Consider the following 13,036-nt stretch of genomic DNA (forward strand, 5'->3'; position numbering starts at 1 on the left):
GACGGAATCGTCCCCCTGCAACCGCAGGCACCAAAGAACTGCATCACTGGTATCTTGGCTCTCCTCTCAGCATGACGAGCGAGGTCCCTTGAATCCAGCAACTCTCTCCAAGTGACTCCCACAGTCCAGTGACTCTTCAGTCCAAGTTTGGTGGAGGTAAGTCCTTGCCTCTCCACGCCAGACTGCATTGCTGGGAACCGCGACTTTTGCAGCTACTACGGCCTCCGTGCACTTCCGGCGGAAATCCTTTGTGCACAGTCCAGCCTGGGTCAACGGCACTCTAACCTGCATTGCACGACCTCCTAAGTTGTTCTCCAGCGACGTGGGACTCCTTTGTGCAACTTCGGGTGAGCACCGTTTCACGCATCCTCGTAGTGCCTGTTACTGGCACTTCTGCGGGTGCTGCCTGCTGCTGAGAGGGCTCCGTGTCTTGCTCGACGCCCCCTCTGTCCCCTGACGCAATTGGCGACATCCTGGTCCCTCCTGGGCCACAGCAATCCAAAAACACTAACCGCACGATTTGCAGCTAGCAAGGCTTGTTGGCGGTCTTTCGGCGGGAAAACACTTCTGCACGACTCTCCACGGCGTGAGGGATCCGTCCTCCAAAGGGAAAGTCTCTAGCCCTTGTCGTTCCTGCAGAAACCTAAGCTTCTACTGTCCAGTAGCAGCTTCTTTGCACCCACAGCTGGCATTTCCTGGGCATCTGCCCATCTCCGACTTGCTTGTGACTTTTGGACTTGGTCCCCTTGTTCCACAGGTACCCACGACTGGAAATCCATTGTTGTTGCATTGTTGGTTTGTGTCTTTCCTGCAGAATTCCCCTATCACGACTTCTATGTCCTTTGGGGAACTTTAGTGCACTTTGCACTCACTTTTCAGGGTCTTGGGGTGGGCTATTTTTCCAACCCTTACTATTTTCTAATAGTCCCAGCGACCCTCTACAAGGTCACATAGGTTTGGGGTCCATTCGTGGTTCGTATTCCACTTTTGGAGTATATGGTTTGTGTTGCCCCTATCCCTATGTGTCTCCATTGCATCCTATTGTAACTATACATTGTTTGCACTGTTTTCTAATACTATTACTGCATATTTTGGTATTGTGTACATATATCTTGTGTATATTTGCTATCCTCATACTGAGGGTACTCACTGAGATACTTTTGGCATATTGTCATAAAAATAAAGTACCTTTATTTTTAGTATATCTGTGGATTGTGTTTTCTTATGATATTGTGCATATGACACTTGTGGTACTGTAGGAGCTTCACTCGTCTCCTAGTTCAGCCTAAGCTGCTCTGCTAAGCTACCATTATCTATCAGCCTATGCTGCTAGACACCCTATACACTAATAAGGGATAACTGGGCCTGGTGCAAGGTGTAAGTACCCCTTGGTACTCACTACAAGCCAGTCCAGCCTCCTACATTGGTTGTGCAGCGGTGGGATAAGTGCTTTGAGACTACTTACCACTCTTGTCATTGTACTTTTCATAAGAGAAAAATATACAAAACAAGTTCAGTGTATGTACACCTAACCAAAAAGTTATGCATTTCCTCTTTTCACTCTTTTCTAAGTGCTGAAAAGTACCTCTAAACTTTCTAAAAGTTCTAAAAAGTTTTAAAAGTTTTTTTTTCTGTCTTTCTAAAAGTTCTAAAAACTTTTTCTCACTTTTTCTGTCACTTAAACTCTTTCTAAAATGTCTGGCACAGGCCAAAATGTTGATCTGTCCAAACTTGCATATGACCACCTTAGCTGGAAAGGAGCAAGGAGTCTCTGTGTAGAAAGAGGTTTGAGTGTAGGGAAGAATCCTTCCTTGGAATCATTGCTCAACATGCTTAGAGAACAAGATAAGGCCAAAAGGGCCCCATCTGTTGAAAAAGTAGCTAATGGTTCCCAATCTGATCCAGGGACCCCCCTAGGAAAAGATTCAGGAAAGAAACTTCATAGCCTGCCCATTACTAGACAGTCTAGCATAGTTGGTACTGATGTAGAGTCACACCATACAGATAGTGTTGTCTCACATCATAGCAAGAGCATTCATTCTCACCACAGTAGAAGTGATGTTTCTGTTAACCAAGCTGTTGGGGTGCCTTCTGTAAGGGACAGGTCTCCTTCTGTCCATTCTCACCATACTTATGTTTCAAGGCATGTCCCTCCCACCCACCCTGATGACAGATTGTTAGAAAGGGAGCTCAATAGATTGAGAGTGGAACAAACCAGACTGAAGCTCAAGAAGCAACAGCTGGATTTGGATAGACAAACCTTAGAAGTAGAGAAGGAGAGATAGAAGTTGGGTTTAGAAACCCATGGTGGCAGCAGCAGTATTTCCCATAGTCATTCTGCAAAAGAGCATGATTCCAGGAATCTGCTTAAGATAGTTCCCCCTTATAAGGAGGGGGATGACATTAACAAGTGGTTTGCTGCACTTGAGAGGGCCTGTGCTGTACAGGATGTCCCTCAAAGGCAGTGGGCTGCTATCCTATGGCTATCATTTAGTGGAAAAGGTAGGGATAGGCTCCTTACTGTGAAAGAACGTGAAGCCAATGATTACAAAGTTCTTAAGAATGCACTCCTGGATGGTTATGGCTTAACCACTGAACAATACAGGATAAAGTTCAGAGAGACCAAAAAGGAGTCTTCACAAGACTGGGTTGATTTCATTGACCATTCAGTGAAGGCCTTGGAGGGGTGGTTACATGGCAGTAACGTTACTAATTATGACAGCCTGTATAACTTGATCCTAAGAGACCATATTCTTAATAATTGTGTGTCTGATTTGTTGCACCAGTACTTGGTGGACTCTGATCTGACCTCTCCCCAAGAATTGGGAAAGAAGGCAGACAAATGGGTCAGAACAAGGGTGAACAGAAAAGTTCATACAGGGGGTGACAAAGATGGCAACAAGAAGAAGGATGGTAAGTCTTCTGACAAGGGTGGGTACAAATCTAAAAATGAGTCTTCATCAGGCCCACAAAAACACTCTGGTGGGGGTGGTGGGCCCAAATCCTCTTCTAATCAAAACAAAGAAAAGAAACCATGGTGCTATTTATGTAAAATAAAAGGCCATTGGACAACAGATCCCAGTTGTCCAAAGAAAAGCCCCAAGCCTCCTACCACTACAACCCCTACTGCTACACCTAGTGTCCCTACTAATAGCAGTGGTGGTGGGAGCAAACCTACTAATAGCCAATCCAAGGGAGTAGCTGGGCTCCCTTTTGGTAACTTAGTTGGAGTTGGTCTGATTAGGGAGACCACAGAGGCTGTGTTAGTCTCTGAGGGGGCTATTGATTTAGCCACCTTGGTTGCTTGTCCCATTAACATGGATAAGTACAAGCAACTACCCCTAATAAATGGTGTTGAGGTTCAGGCCTACAGGGACACAGGTGCCAGTGTCACAATGGTGATAGAGAAACTGGTCCACCCTGAACAACACCTACTTGGTCACCAGTACCAAGTAACCGATGCTCACAACAACACACTTAGCCACCCCATGGCTGTTGTAAATCTCAACTGGGGGGGGGGTTACTGGTCCAAAGAAAGTTGTGGTAGCCACAGATTTACCTGTAGACTGTCTACTAGGAAATCATTTGGAGACATCAGCTTGGTCAGATGTGGAGTTGGAGGCCCATGCAGCAATGCTGGGCATCCCAGGGCATTTTTTGCTTTAAACAGGGCTCAGGCCAAAAAGAAAAAAGGACAGGGTGACTTGGATCCTGGAACAATGGACCAAGTGCTCCCTAAAGCTAGGGCTAGTAGAAGTAAAGCACTTCCTACTATCCCTCCCTCTACAGTGGATTCTACTTCTGAGGAAGAAGAATTTCCACCCTGTGCAGAACCTACACCAGAGGAGCTGGAAGCAGACACTGCTGAGCTTTTGGGTGAAGGGGGGCCTGCCAGGGAGGAGCTGAGTGTGGCACAGCAAACCTGTCCCACACTAGAGGGTCTAAGACAGCAAGCTGTCAAACAAGCTAATGCGGATGTCAGTGACTCTCACAGAGTTTACTGGGAGGACAACCTCCTGTACACTGAAGCAAGGGATCCTAAATCTGGAACTGCCAGGAGGTTAGTGATTCCTCAGGAGTACAGAAAGTTCCTCCTAACTCTAGCCCACGACATTTCCCTAGCTGGACATCTGGGACAAATGAAAACTTGGGACAGGCTTGTCCCCTTGTTTCATTGGCCTAGAATGTCTGAGGACACAAAAGAGTTTTGTAAGTCCTGTGAAACCTGTCAAGCCAGTGGCAAGACAGGTGGCACTCCAAAGGCACCCCTTATTCCACTGCCTGTGGTTGGGGTTCCCTTTGAAAGGGTAGGGGTTGACATAGTTGGCCCCCTTGACCCTCCTACTGCTTCAGTCAATAGGTTTATCTTGGTGGTAGTGGACCATGCCACAAGATATCCTGAAGCAATTCCTTTAAGGACCACTACAGCACCTGCAGTGGCAAAGGTCCTCCTGGGAATATTTTCTAGGGTGGGCTTCCCAAAGGAAGTAGTATCAGACAGAGGAAGCAATTTCATGTCTGCGTACTTAAAGGCCATGTGGAAGGAGTGTGGGGTGACTTACAAGTTCACTACACCCTATCATCCACAAACAAATGGACTGGTGGAGAGATTTAACAAAACTCTCAAAGGCATGATTATGGGACTCCCTGAAAAACTCTGCAGGAGATGGGATATCCTTTTACCATGCCTCCTTTTTGCCTACAGGGAGGTACCCCAGAAAGGAGTGGGCTTCAGCCCCTTTGAACTCCTCTTTGGACACCCTGTTAGGGGTCCACTAACACTTGTCAAGGAGGGTTGGGAACAACCTTTAAAAGCTCCAAAAAAAGATATTGTGGATTATGTACTTGGCCTCAGATCAAGGATGGCTGAGTATATGAAAAAGGCAGGTAAAAACCTTCAGGCCAGCCAAGAGCTCCAGAAGCAATGGCATGATCAGAAGGCTGTTTTGGTTCAGTACCAACCAGGGCAGAAAGTGTGGGTCTTGGAGCCTGTGGCCCCAAGAGCACTCCAAGATAAATGGAGAGGACCCCACACAATTGTTGAGGAAAAGGGTGAAGTCACCGACTTAGTTGACTTAGGCACTGCCAGAAGTCCCCTTAGGGTGCTCCATGTCAATCGCCTTAAACCCTACTATGACAGGGCTGATCTCACCCTGCTCATGGCAACTGATGAGGGACAGGAAGAAGACAGTGATCCTCTACCTGATCTCTTCTCTTCCACAGAACAGGATGCTCTAGTGGAAGGTGTAGTTTTGGCTGATTGTCTTACTGCTGAGCAGAAAGACCATTGCATAAATCTCCTGGGTCAGTTTTCTGAACTCTTCTCTACTGTGCCAGGTACCACTTCTTGGTGTGAGCACACTATAGATACTGGAGACAGCTTGCCTGTCAAAAGTAAAATCTATAGGCAGCCTGACCATGTCAGGGACTGCATAAAGCAAGAGGTGCAGAAAATGTTAGAACTGGGAGTGGTTGAGCACTCTGAAAGTCCATGGGCCTCTCCTGTGGTACTTGTACCAAAACCTCATTCGAAGGATGGAAAGAAAGAAATGCGGTTTTGTGTTGACTACAGAGGTCTCAACCAGGTAACCAACACTGATGCTCACCCTATACCCAGGGCAGATGAGCTCACAGATACACTGGCATCTGCCAAGTATCTAAGCACTTTTGATTTGACTGCAGGGTATTGGCAGATCAAATTATCAGAAGATGCTAAACCTAAAACTGCATTTTCAACCATTGGAGGCCATTACCAATTCACAGTAATGGCTTTTGGATTGAAAAATGCACCTGCCACTTTTCAGAGGTTGGTGAACACAGTCCTGCAAGGGCTGGAAGCTTTTAGTGCAGCATATCTGGACGATATAGCTGTCTTTAGCTCCAGTTGGGATGATCACCTGGTCCACCTATGGAAAGTTTTAGAGGCCCTGCAAAAGGCAGGCCTCACTATCAAGGCTTCAAAGTGCCAGATAGGGCAGGGGAAGGTGGTTTATCTGGGACACCTTGTTGGTGGGGAACAGTTTGCACCACTTCAGGGGAAAATCCAAACTATTATAGATTGGGTTCCCCCTACTACTCAGACTCAGGTGAGAGCCTTCCTAGGCCTCACTGGGTATTACAGGAGGTTCATTAAGAACTATGGCTCCATTGCAGCCCCTCTTAATGACCTCACATCCAAAAAGATACCTAAAAAGGTATTATGGACAGCAAACTGTCAGAAAGCTTTTGAAGAGCTGAAGCAGGCCATGCGCTCTGCACCTGTCCTGAAAAGCCCTTGTTACTCTAACAAATTCTATGTCCAAACTGATGCATCTGAATTAGGAGTAGGGGCAGTCCTATCACAACTTAATTCTGAGGGCCAGGATCAACCTGTTGCTTTTATTAGTAGGAGGTTGACCCCTAGAGAAAAGCGTTGGTCTGCCATTGAGAGGGAGGCCTTTGCTGTGGTCTGGGCACTGAAGAAGTTGAGGCCATATCTGTTTGGCACTCTCTTCATTGTTCAGACAGACCACAAACCTCTACTTTGGCTGAAACAAATGAAAGGTGAAAATCCTAAATTGTTGAGGTGGTCCATATCCCTACAGGGAATGGACTATACAGTGGAACATAGACCTGGGAGTAGCCACTCCAATGCAGATGTACTCTCCAGATATTTCCACTTAGACAATGAAGACTCATCAGGTCATGGCTAGTCATGGCTAGTCTTATTGTCCTTCGTTTGGGGGGGGGTTGTGTAGGAAAGTACCATCTTGCCTGGCATGTTACCCCCATTTTTCACTGTATATATGTTGTTTTAGTTGTATGTGTCACTGGGACCCTGCTAGTCAGGGCCCCAGTGCTCATAAGTGTGCCTGAATGTGTTACCTGTGATATGACTAACTGTCTCACTGAGGCTCTGCTAATCAAATTTCTTTCAAATTGTCACTAACAGGCTAGTGACCAATTTTACCAATTTACATTGGCTTACTGGAACACCCTTATAATTCCCTAGTATATGGTACTGAAGTACCCAGGGTATTGGGGTTCCAGGAGATCCCTATGGGCTGCAGCATTTCTTTTGCCACCCATAGGGAGCTCTAACAATTCTTACACAGGCCTGCCACTGCAGCCTGAGTGAAATAACGTCCACGTTATTTCACAGCCATTTTACACTGCACTTAAGTAACTTATAAGTCACCTATATGTCTAACCTTTACCTGGTAAAGGTTGGGTGCTAAGTTACTTAGTGTGAGGGCACCCTGGCACTAGCCAAGGTGCCCCCACATTGTTCAGGGCCAATTCCCCGGACTTTGTGAGTGCGGGGACACCATTACACGCGTGCACTACATATAGGTCATTACCTATATGTAGCTTCACAATGGTAACTCCGAATATGGCCATGTAACATGTCTATGATCATGGAATTGCCCCCTCTATACCATCCTGGCATAGTTGGCACAATCCCATGATCCCAGTGGTCTGTAGCACAGACCCTGGTACTGCCAAACTGCCTTTCCCGGGGTTTCACTGCAGCTGCTGCTGCTGCCAACCCCTCAGACAGGCTTCTGCCCTCCTGGGGTCCAGCCAGGCCTGGCCCAGGATGGCAGAACAAAGGACTTCCTCTGAGAGAGGCTGTTACACCCTCTCCCTTTGGAAAATGGTGTGAAGGCAGGGGAGGAGTAGCCTCCCCCAGCCTCTGGAAATGCTTTCATGGGCACACATGGTGCCCATTTCTGCATAAGCCAGTCTACACCGGTTCAGGGACCCCTTAGCCCTGCTCTGGCGCGAAACTGGACAAAGGAAAGGGGAGTGACCTCTCCCCTGACCTGTACCTCCCCTGGGAGGTGCCCAGAGCTCCTCCAGTGTGCTCCAGACCTCTGCCATCTTGGAAACAGAGGTGCTGCTGGCACACTGGACTGCTCTGAGTGGCCAGTGCCATCAGGTGACGTCAGAGACTCCTTCTGATAGGCTCCTTCAGGTGTTGCTAGCCTATCCTCTCTCCTAGGTAGCCAAACCCTCTTTTCTGGCTATTTAGGGTCTCTGTCTCTTGGGATTCCTTAGATAACGAATGCAAGAGCTCATCCGAATTCCTCTGCATCTCTCTCTTCACCTTCTGCCAAGGAATCGACTGCTGACCGCGCTGGAAGCCTGCAAAACTGCAACATAGTAGCAAAGACGACTACTGCAACTCTGTAACGCTGATCCAGCCGCCTTCTCGACTGCTTTCCTGGTGGTGCATGCTGTGGGGGTAGTCTGCCTCCTCTCTGCACTAGAAGCTCCGAAGAAATCTCCCGTGGGTCAACGGAATCGTCCCCCTGCAACCGCAGGCACCAAAGAACTGCATCACCGGTACCTTGGGTCTCCTCTCAGCACGACGAGCGAGGTCCCTTGAATCCAGCAACTCTGTCCAAGTGACTCCTACAGTCCAGTGACTCTTCAGTCCAAGTTTGGTGGAGGTAAGTCCTTGCCTCCCCACGCCAGACTGCATTGCTGGGAACCGTGATTTTGCAGCTACTACGGCCTCTGTGCACTTCCGGCGGAAATCCTTTGTGCACAGTCCAGCCGGGGTCCACGGCACTCTAACCTGCATTGCATGACCTCCTAAGTTGTTCTCCGGCGACGTGGGACTCCTTTGTGCAACTTCGGGTAAGCACCATTTCACGCATCCTCGTAGTGCCTGTTTCTGGCACTTCTGCGGGTGCTGCCTGCTGCTGAGAGGCTCCTTGTCTTGCTCGACGCCTCCTCTGTCCCCTGACGCAATTGGCGACATCCTGGTCCCTCCTGGGCTACAGCAGCATCCAAAAACACTAACCGCACGATTTGCAGCTAGCAAGGCTTGTTGGCGGTCTTTCGGCGGGAAAACACTTCTGCACGACTCTCCACGGAGTGAGGGATCTGTCCTCCAAAGGGGAAGTCTCTAGCCCTTGTCGTTCCTGCAGAAACCTAAGCTTCTACTGTCCAGTAGCAGCTTCTTTGCACCCACACCTGGCATTTCCTGGGCATCTGCCCATTTCCGACTTGCTTGTGACTTTTGGACTTGGTCCCCTTGTTCCACAGGTACCCACGACTGGAAATCCATAGTTGTTGCATTGTTGGTTTGTGTCTTTCCTGCAGAATTCCCCTATCACGACTTCTATGTCCTTTGGGGAACTTTAGTGCACTTTGCACTCACTTTTCAGGGTCTTGGGGTGGGCTATTTTTCTAACCCTTACTATTTTCTAATAGTCCCAGCGACCCTCTACAAGGTCACATAGGTTTGGGGTCCATTCGTGGTTCGCATTCCACTTTTGGAGTATATGGTTTGTGTTGCCCCTATCCCTATGTGTCTCCATTGCATCCTATTGTAACTATACATTGTTTGCACTGTTTTCTAATACTATTACTGCATATTTTGGTATTGTGTACATATATCTTGTGTATATTTGCTATCCTCATACTGAGGGTACTCACTGAGATACTTTTGGCATATTGTCATAAAAATAAAGTATCTTTATTTTTAGTATATCTGTGTATTGTGCATATGACACTTGTGGTACTGTAGGAGCTTCACTCGTCTCCTAGTTCAGCCTAAGCTGCTCTGCTAAGCTACCATTATCTATCAGCCTATGCTGCTAGACACCCTATACACTAATAAGGGATAACTGGGCCTGGTGCAAGGTGTAAGTACCCCTTGGTACTCACTACAAGCCAGTCCAGCCTCCTACAGTCACCAAAATGAGAGGAAAAAGTGTTTTTTTGGTCAAATTTGGAGGTTTGCAAAGGATTCTGGGTAACAGAACCTGGTCAGATCCCCACAAGTCACCCCATCTTGGATTCCCCTAGGTGTGTAGTTTTACAAAATGCACGGTTTGCTAGGTTTCCCCAGGTGCCTACTGAGCTAGAGGCCAAAATCCACAGGTAGGCACTTTCCAAAAAACACCTCTGTTTTCTGTGAAAAAATGTGATGTGTCCACGTTGTGTTTTGAGCCATTTCCTTTCGTGGGCGCTTTTTATCGGGAGACTTGAGGGAACACAGAATAGGAAAACAAGTGTTATTGCCCCTTGTCTTTCTCTACATTTTTTCCTTCCAAATGTAAGGCAGTGTGTAAAAAAGACGTCTATTTGAGAAATGCCCTGTAATTCACATGCTAGTATGGGCACCCCGGAATTCAGAGATATGCAAATAACCACTGCTCCTCAACACCTTATCTTGTGGCCATTTTGGAAATACAAAGGTTTTCTTGATACCTATTTTTCACTTTTTATATTTCAGCAAATGCATTGCTGTATACCTGGTATAGAATAAAAACCCATTTCAAGGTGCAGCTCCTTTATTGGCTCTGGGTACCTAGAGTTCTTGATGAACTTACAAGCTCTATATATCCCTGCAACCAGGAGAGTCCAGCTGATGTAACAGTATATTGCTTTAAAAAATCTGACATCGCAGGAAAAAGTTACAGAGTAAAATGTGGAGAAAAATGGCTGTTTTTTTCACCTCAATTTCAATATTTTTTATTTTCAGCTGTTATTTTCTGTAGGAAACACTTGTAGGATCTACACAAATGACCCCTTGCTAAATTCAGAATTTTTACTTTACTTTTCAGAAATGTTTAGCTTTCTGGGATCCAGCATTGGTTTATCACCCATTTTGATCACTAACTGGAAGGAGGCTGAAAGCACAAAAAATAGTAAAAATGGGGTATGTCCCAGTAAAATGTCAAAATTGTATTGAAAAATTGGGTTTTCCAATTCAAGTCTGCCTGTTCCTGAAAGCTGGGAAGATGGTGATCTTGCCACCGCAAACCCTTTGTTGATGCCATTTTCAGGGAAAAAAACACAAGCTGCCTTCTGCAGCCCTTTTGTCTCATTTTTTTTTTTTAAACTACATTTTCACTGTATTTTGGCTAATTTCTTGTTCTCCTTCAGGGGAACCCACAAAGTCTGGGTACCTCTAGAATCCCTAGGATGTTGGAAAAAAAGGACGCAAATTTGGCGTGGGTAGCTATGTGAAGAAAAAGTTATGAGGGCCTAAGCGTGAACTGCCCTAAATAGCCAAAAATAAGGCTTATCACAGGAGGGGTAAAAGGCCTGGCAGCGAAGGGGTTAAACAAGGGCTTTGGGAGCGTTGGAGGAACATTTTAGTTGAAAGTTGAATTTTGTCATAGAGTGTCATAGATTCTTTTCTACAGCCCAGACTGCACATGAATCTGTGGATCAATTTGTGAGTGCGTCACGCACATTAGCAAATACATGCAAGTTTAGAGATTTGCATGAAGAGATTATTAGGGACCGGTTAATAAATCGTATGAGATGGTTGAAGATCAAAGAAAAATTGTTGAATTTAAAAAATCCATCTATAGAAGAAGCAATAGCAGTTGCGAAACATGTAGAAAGTACGTCAAAATATGTTAAAGAATTAAGTAGGTGTGATGCTGAAGATGCGTTGGTACATGCTGTGAGCTCTATTAATATTGGTAAAAATACTGGCAAGATGGATGATAAGAGAAAATATTATAAGTGTGGAAGTATAAAGCATTTAGCATCTTCAACAAATTGCCACGCAAGAGATGCTAGGTGTTTCAGGTGTGATAAGAAGGGGCATTTCTCGAAGGTGTGTAATCAGTAGAGAGCGACATATAAAAGAAGTGTAAACTGTCTATGTGATGGTGCCCAGATTGGTATGGAACATTGTAGTTCCAATGACGAAGATGAAAAGGAGGGAAATATTTAGATTTTTATGCTTAACGTTATGTCCATGAATGAGCGAATGGATGTTTCTGTGTTGGAACAGACCAGTGTGAGGTTAGTATAAATGGAGTGGTGATACATATGTGGGCTGACTCATGTTCACCTTAAACACTTATTGACAAAGCAACATGGATGAGAGTGGGATGTGATGAATTGGCTAGTGCAGAAGTAGATTTGGTGGGCTATTGGGGCAATAAAATTCCTGTTATAGGATATTTCCAAGGAAAACTGGTGTTTAAACAGAGGCAGACGGTTTGTAACATGTATGTGGTGGAAAGTGTATGGTGTTTATTGGGCTGGAATGAGCAAAAGGGTTGAAGGTGGTGTTGGATCCGAATAGCAAGGAGCAAGTTCTGTCTGTTATACAAGAGGGTACGAAGAAATGGAGGGTGAAGTTTCCAAATCTCTTTAGTAGTAGATTAGGTTGTTTAAAAAAATTCCAACATTGCATTGTGTTGAAAGATAGGGCAGTGCCAAGTGTACATAAAGTGAGAAATGTGCCAGTTGTATTAAGAGATGCACTAAAAAATTAGTTATCAAGATTGTTGGAGTTAGGTGTGATTGAAAGGATTGAGGCGTCAGAGTGGTTGACCCCAGTTGTTTTGGCCCGTAAACCTAATGGCAAGATTAGAATGTGTGTAGACTTGAGAGACCTAAATGATAATATTTGGGTAGACAGACACCCGATTCCCAATATAAATTATTTATTGAGTGGGATTCATGGAGGTGAGGTGTATTCAACCTTGGATTTATCTAGTGCGTACCATCAGATCATGTTACATCCAGAGTCCCGGCATCTCTCGTCATTCATCACGCCTGAAGGTGCCTTTAGGTTTGTATGCATGCTGTTCGGACTTGTATCTGCTTCAGCAGTTTTTCAGAGAATTATGCAGGATTTGCTGAGTGGTGTAAATTGTGTCAGATTTTTTCAAGACGACGTACTGGTTTGGGCAGAGAATAGGCATGAGCATGTGCTAGAGAAAGTGTGTCGTATTCTGGAGGATGCAGGTTTGACGGTTGAGCCTGACAAATGCAAGTTTGCGTGTCAGAGCGTTGAGTATTTGGGCCATACCATTTCAGGGAAGGGCATTAGACCTAAGGTTAGTTTAATGGAGGCAATTGAACGGGCACCCAGTCCTGCGAATAAAGATCAGTTCAGGTCATTTCTTGGGCTGGCAGAATATTATGCCAAATTTGTGAGAAATATTGCTAATATAGCACAACCACTGCGAGTATTGATGAAGAAAAATGTGAGGTATGTGTGGTCTGAAGAGTATCAGCAGGCATTTGAGAAATTGAAGAAAAATATTATCGATGCTGTTGAGTTAAA

The sequence above is a fragment of the Pleurodeles waltl genome, chromosome 2_2 (assembly GCF_031143425.1).
Source record: "Pleurodeles waltl isolate 20211129_DDA chromosome 2_2, aPleWal1.hap1.20221129, whole genome shotgun sequence".
Taxonomy (NCBI): Eukaryota; Metazoa; Chordata; class Amphibia; order Caudata; family Salamandridae; genus Pleurodeles; species Pleurodeles waltl.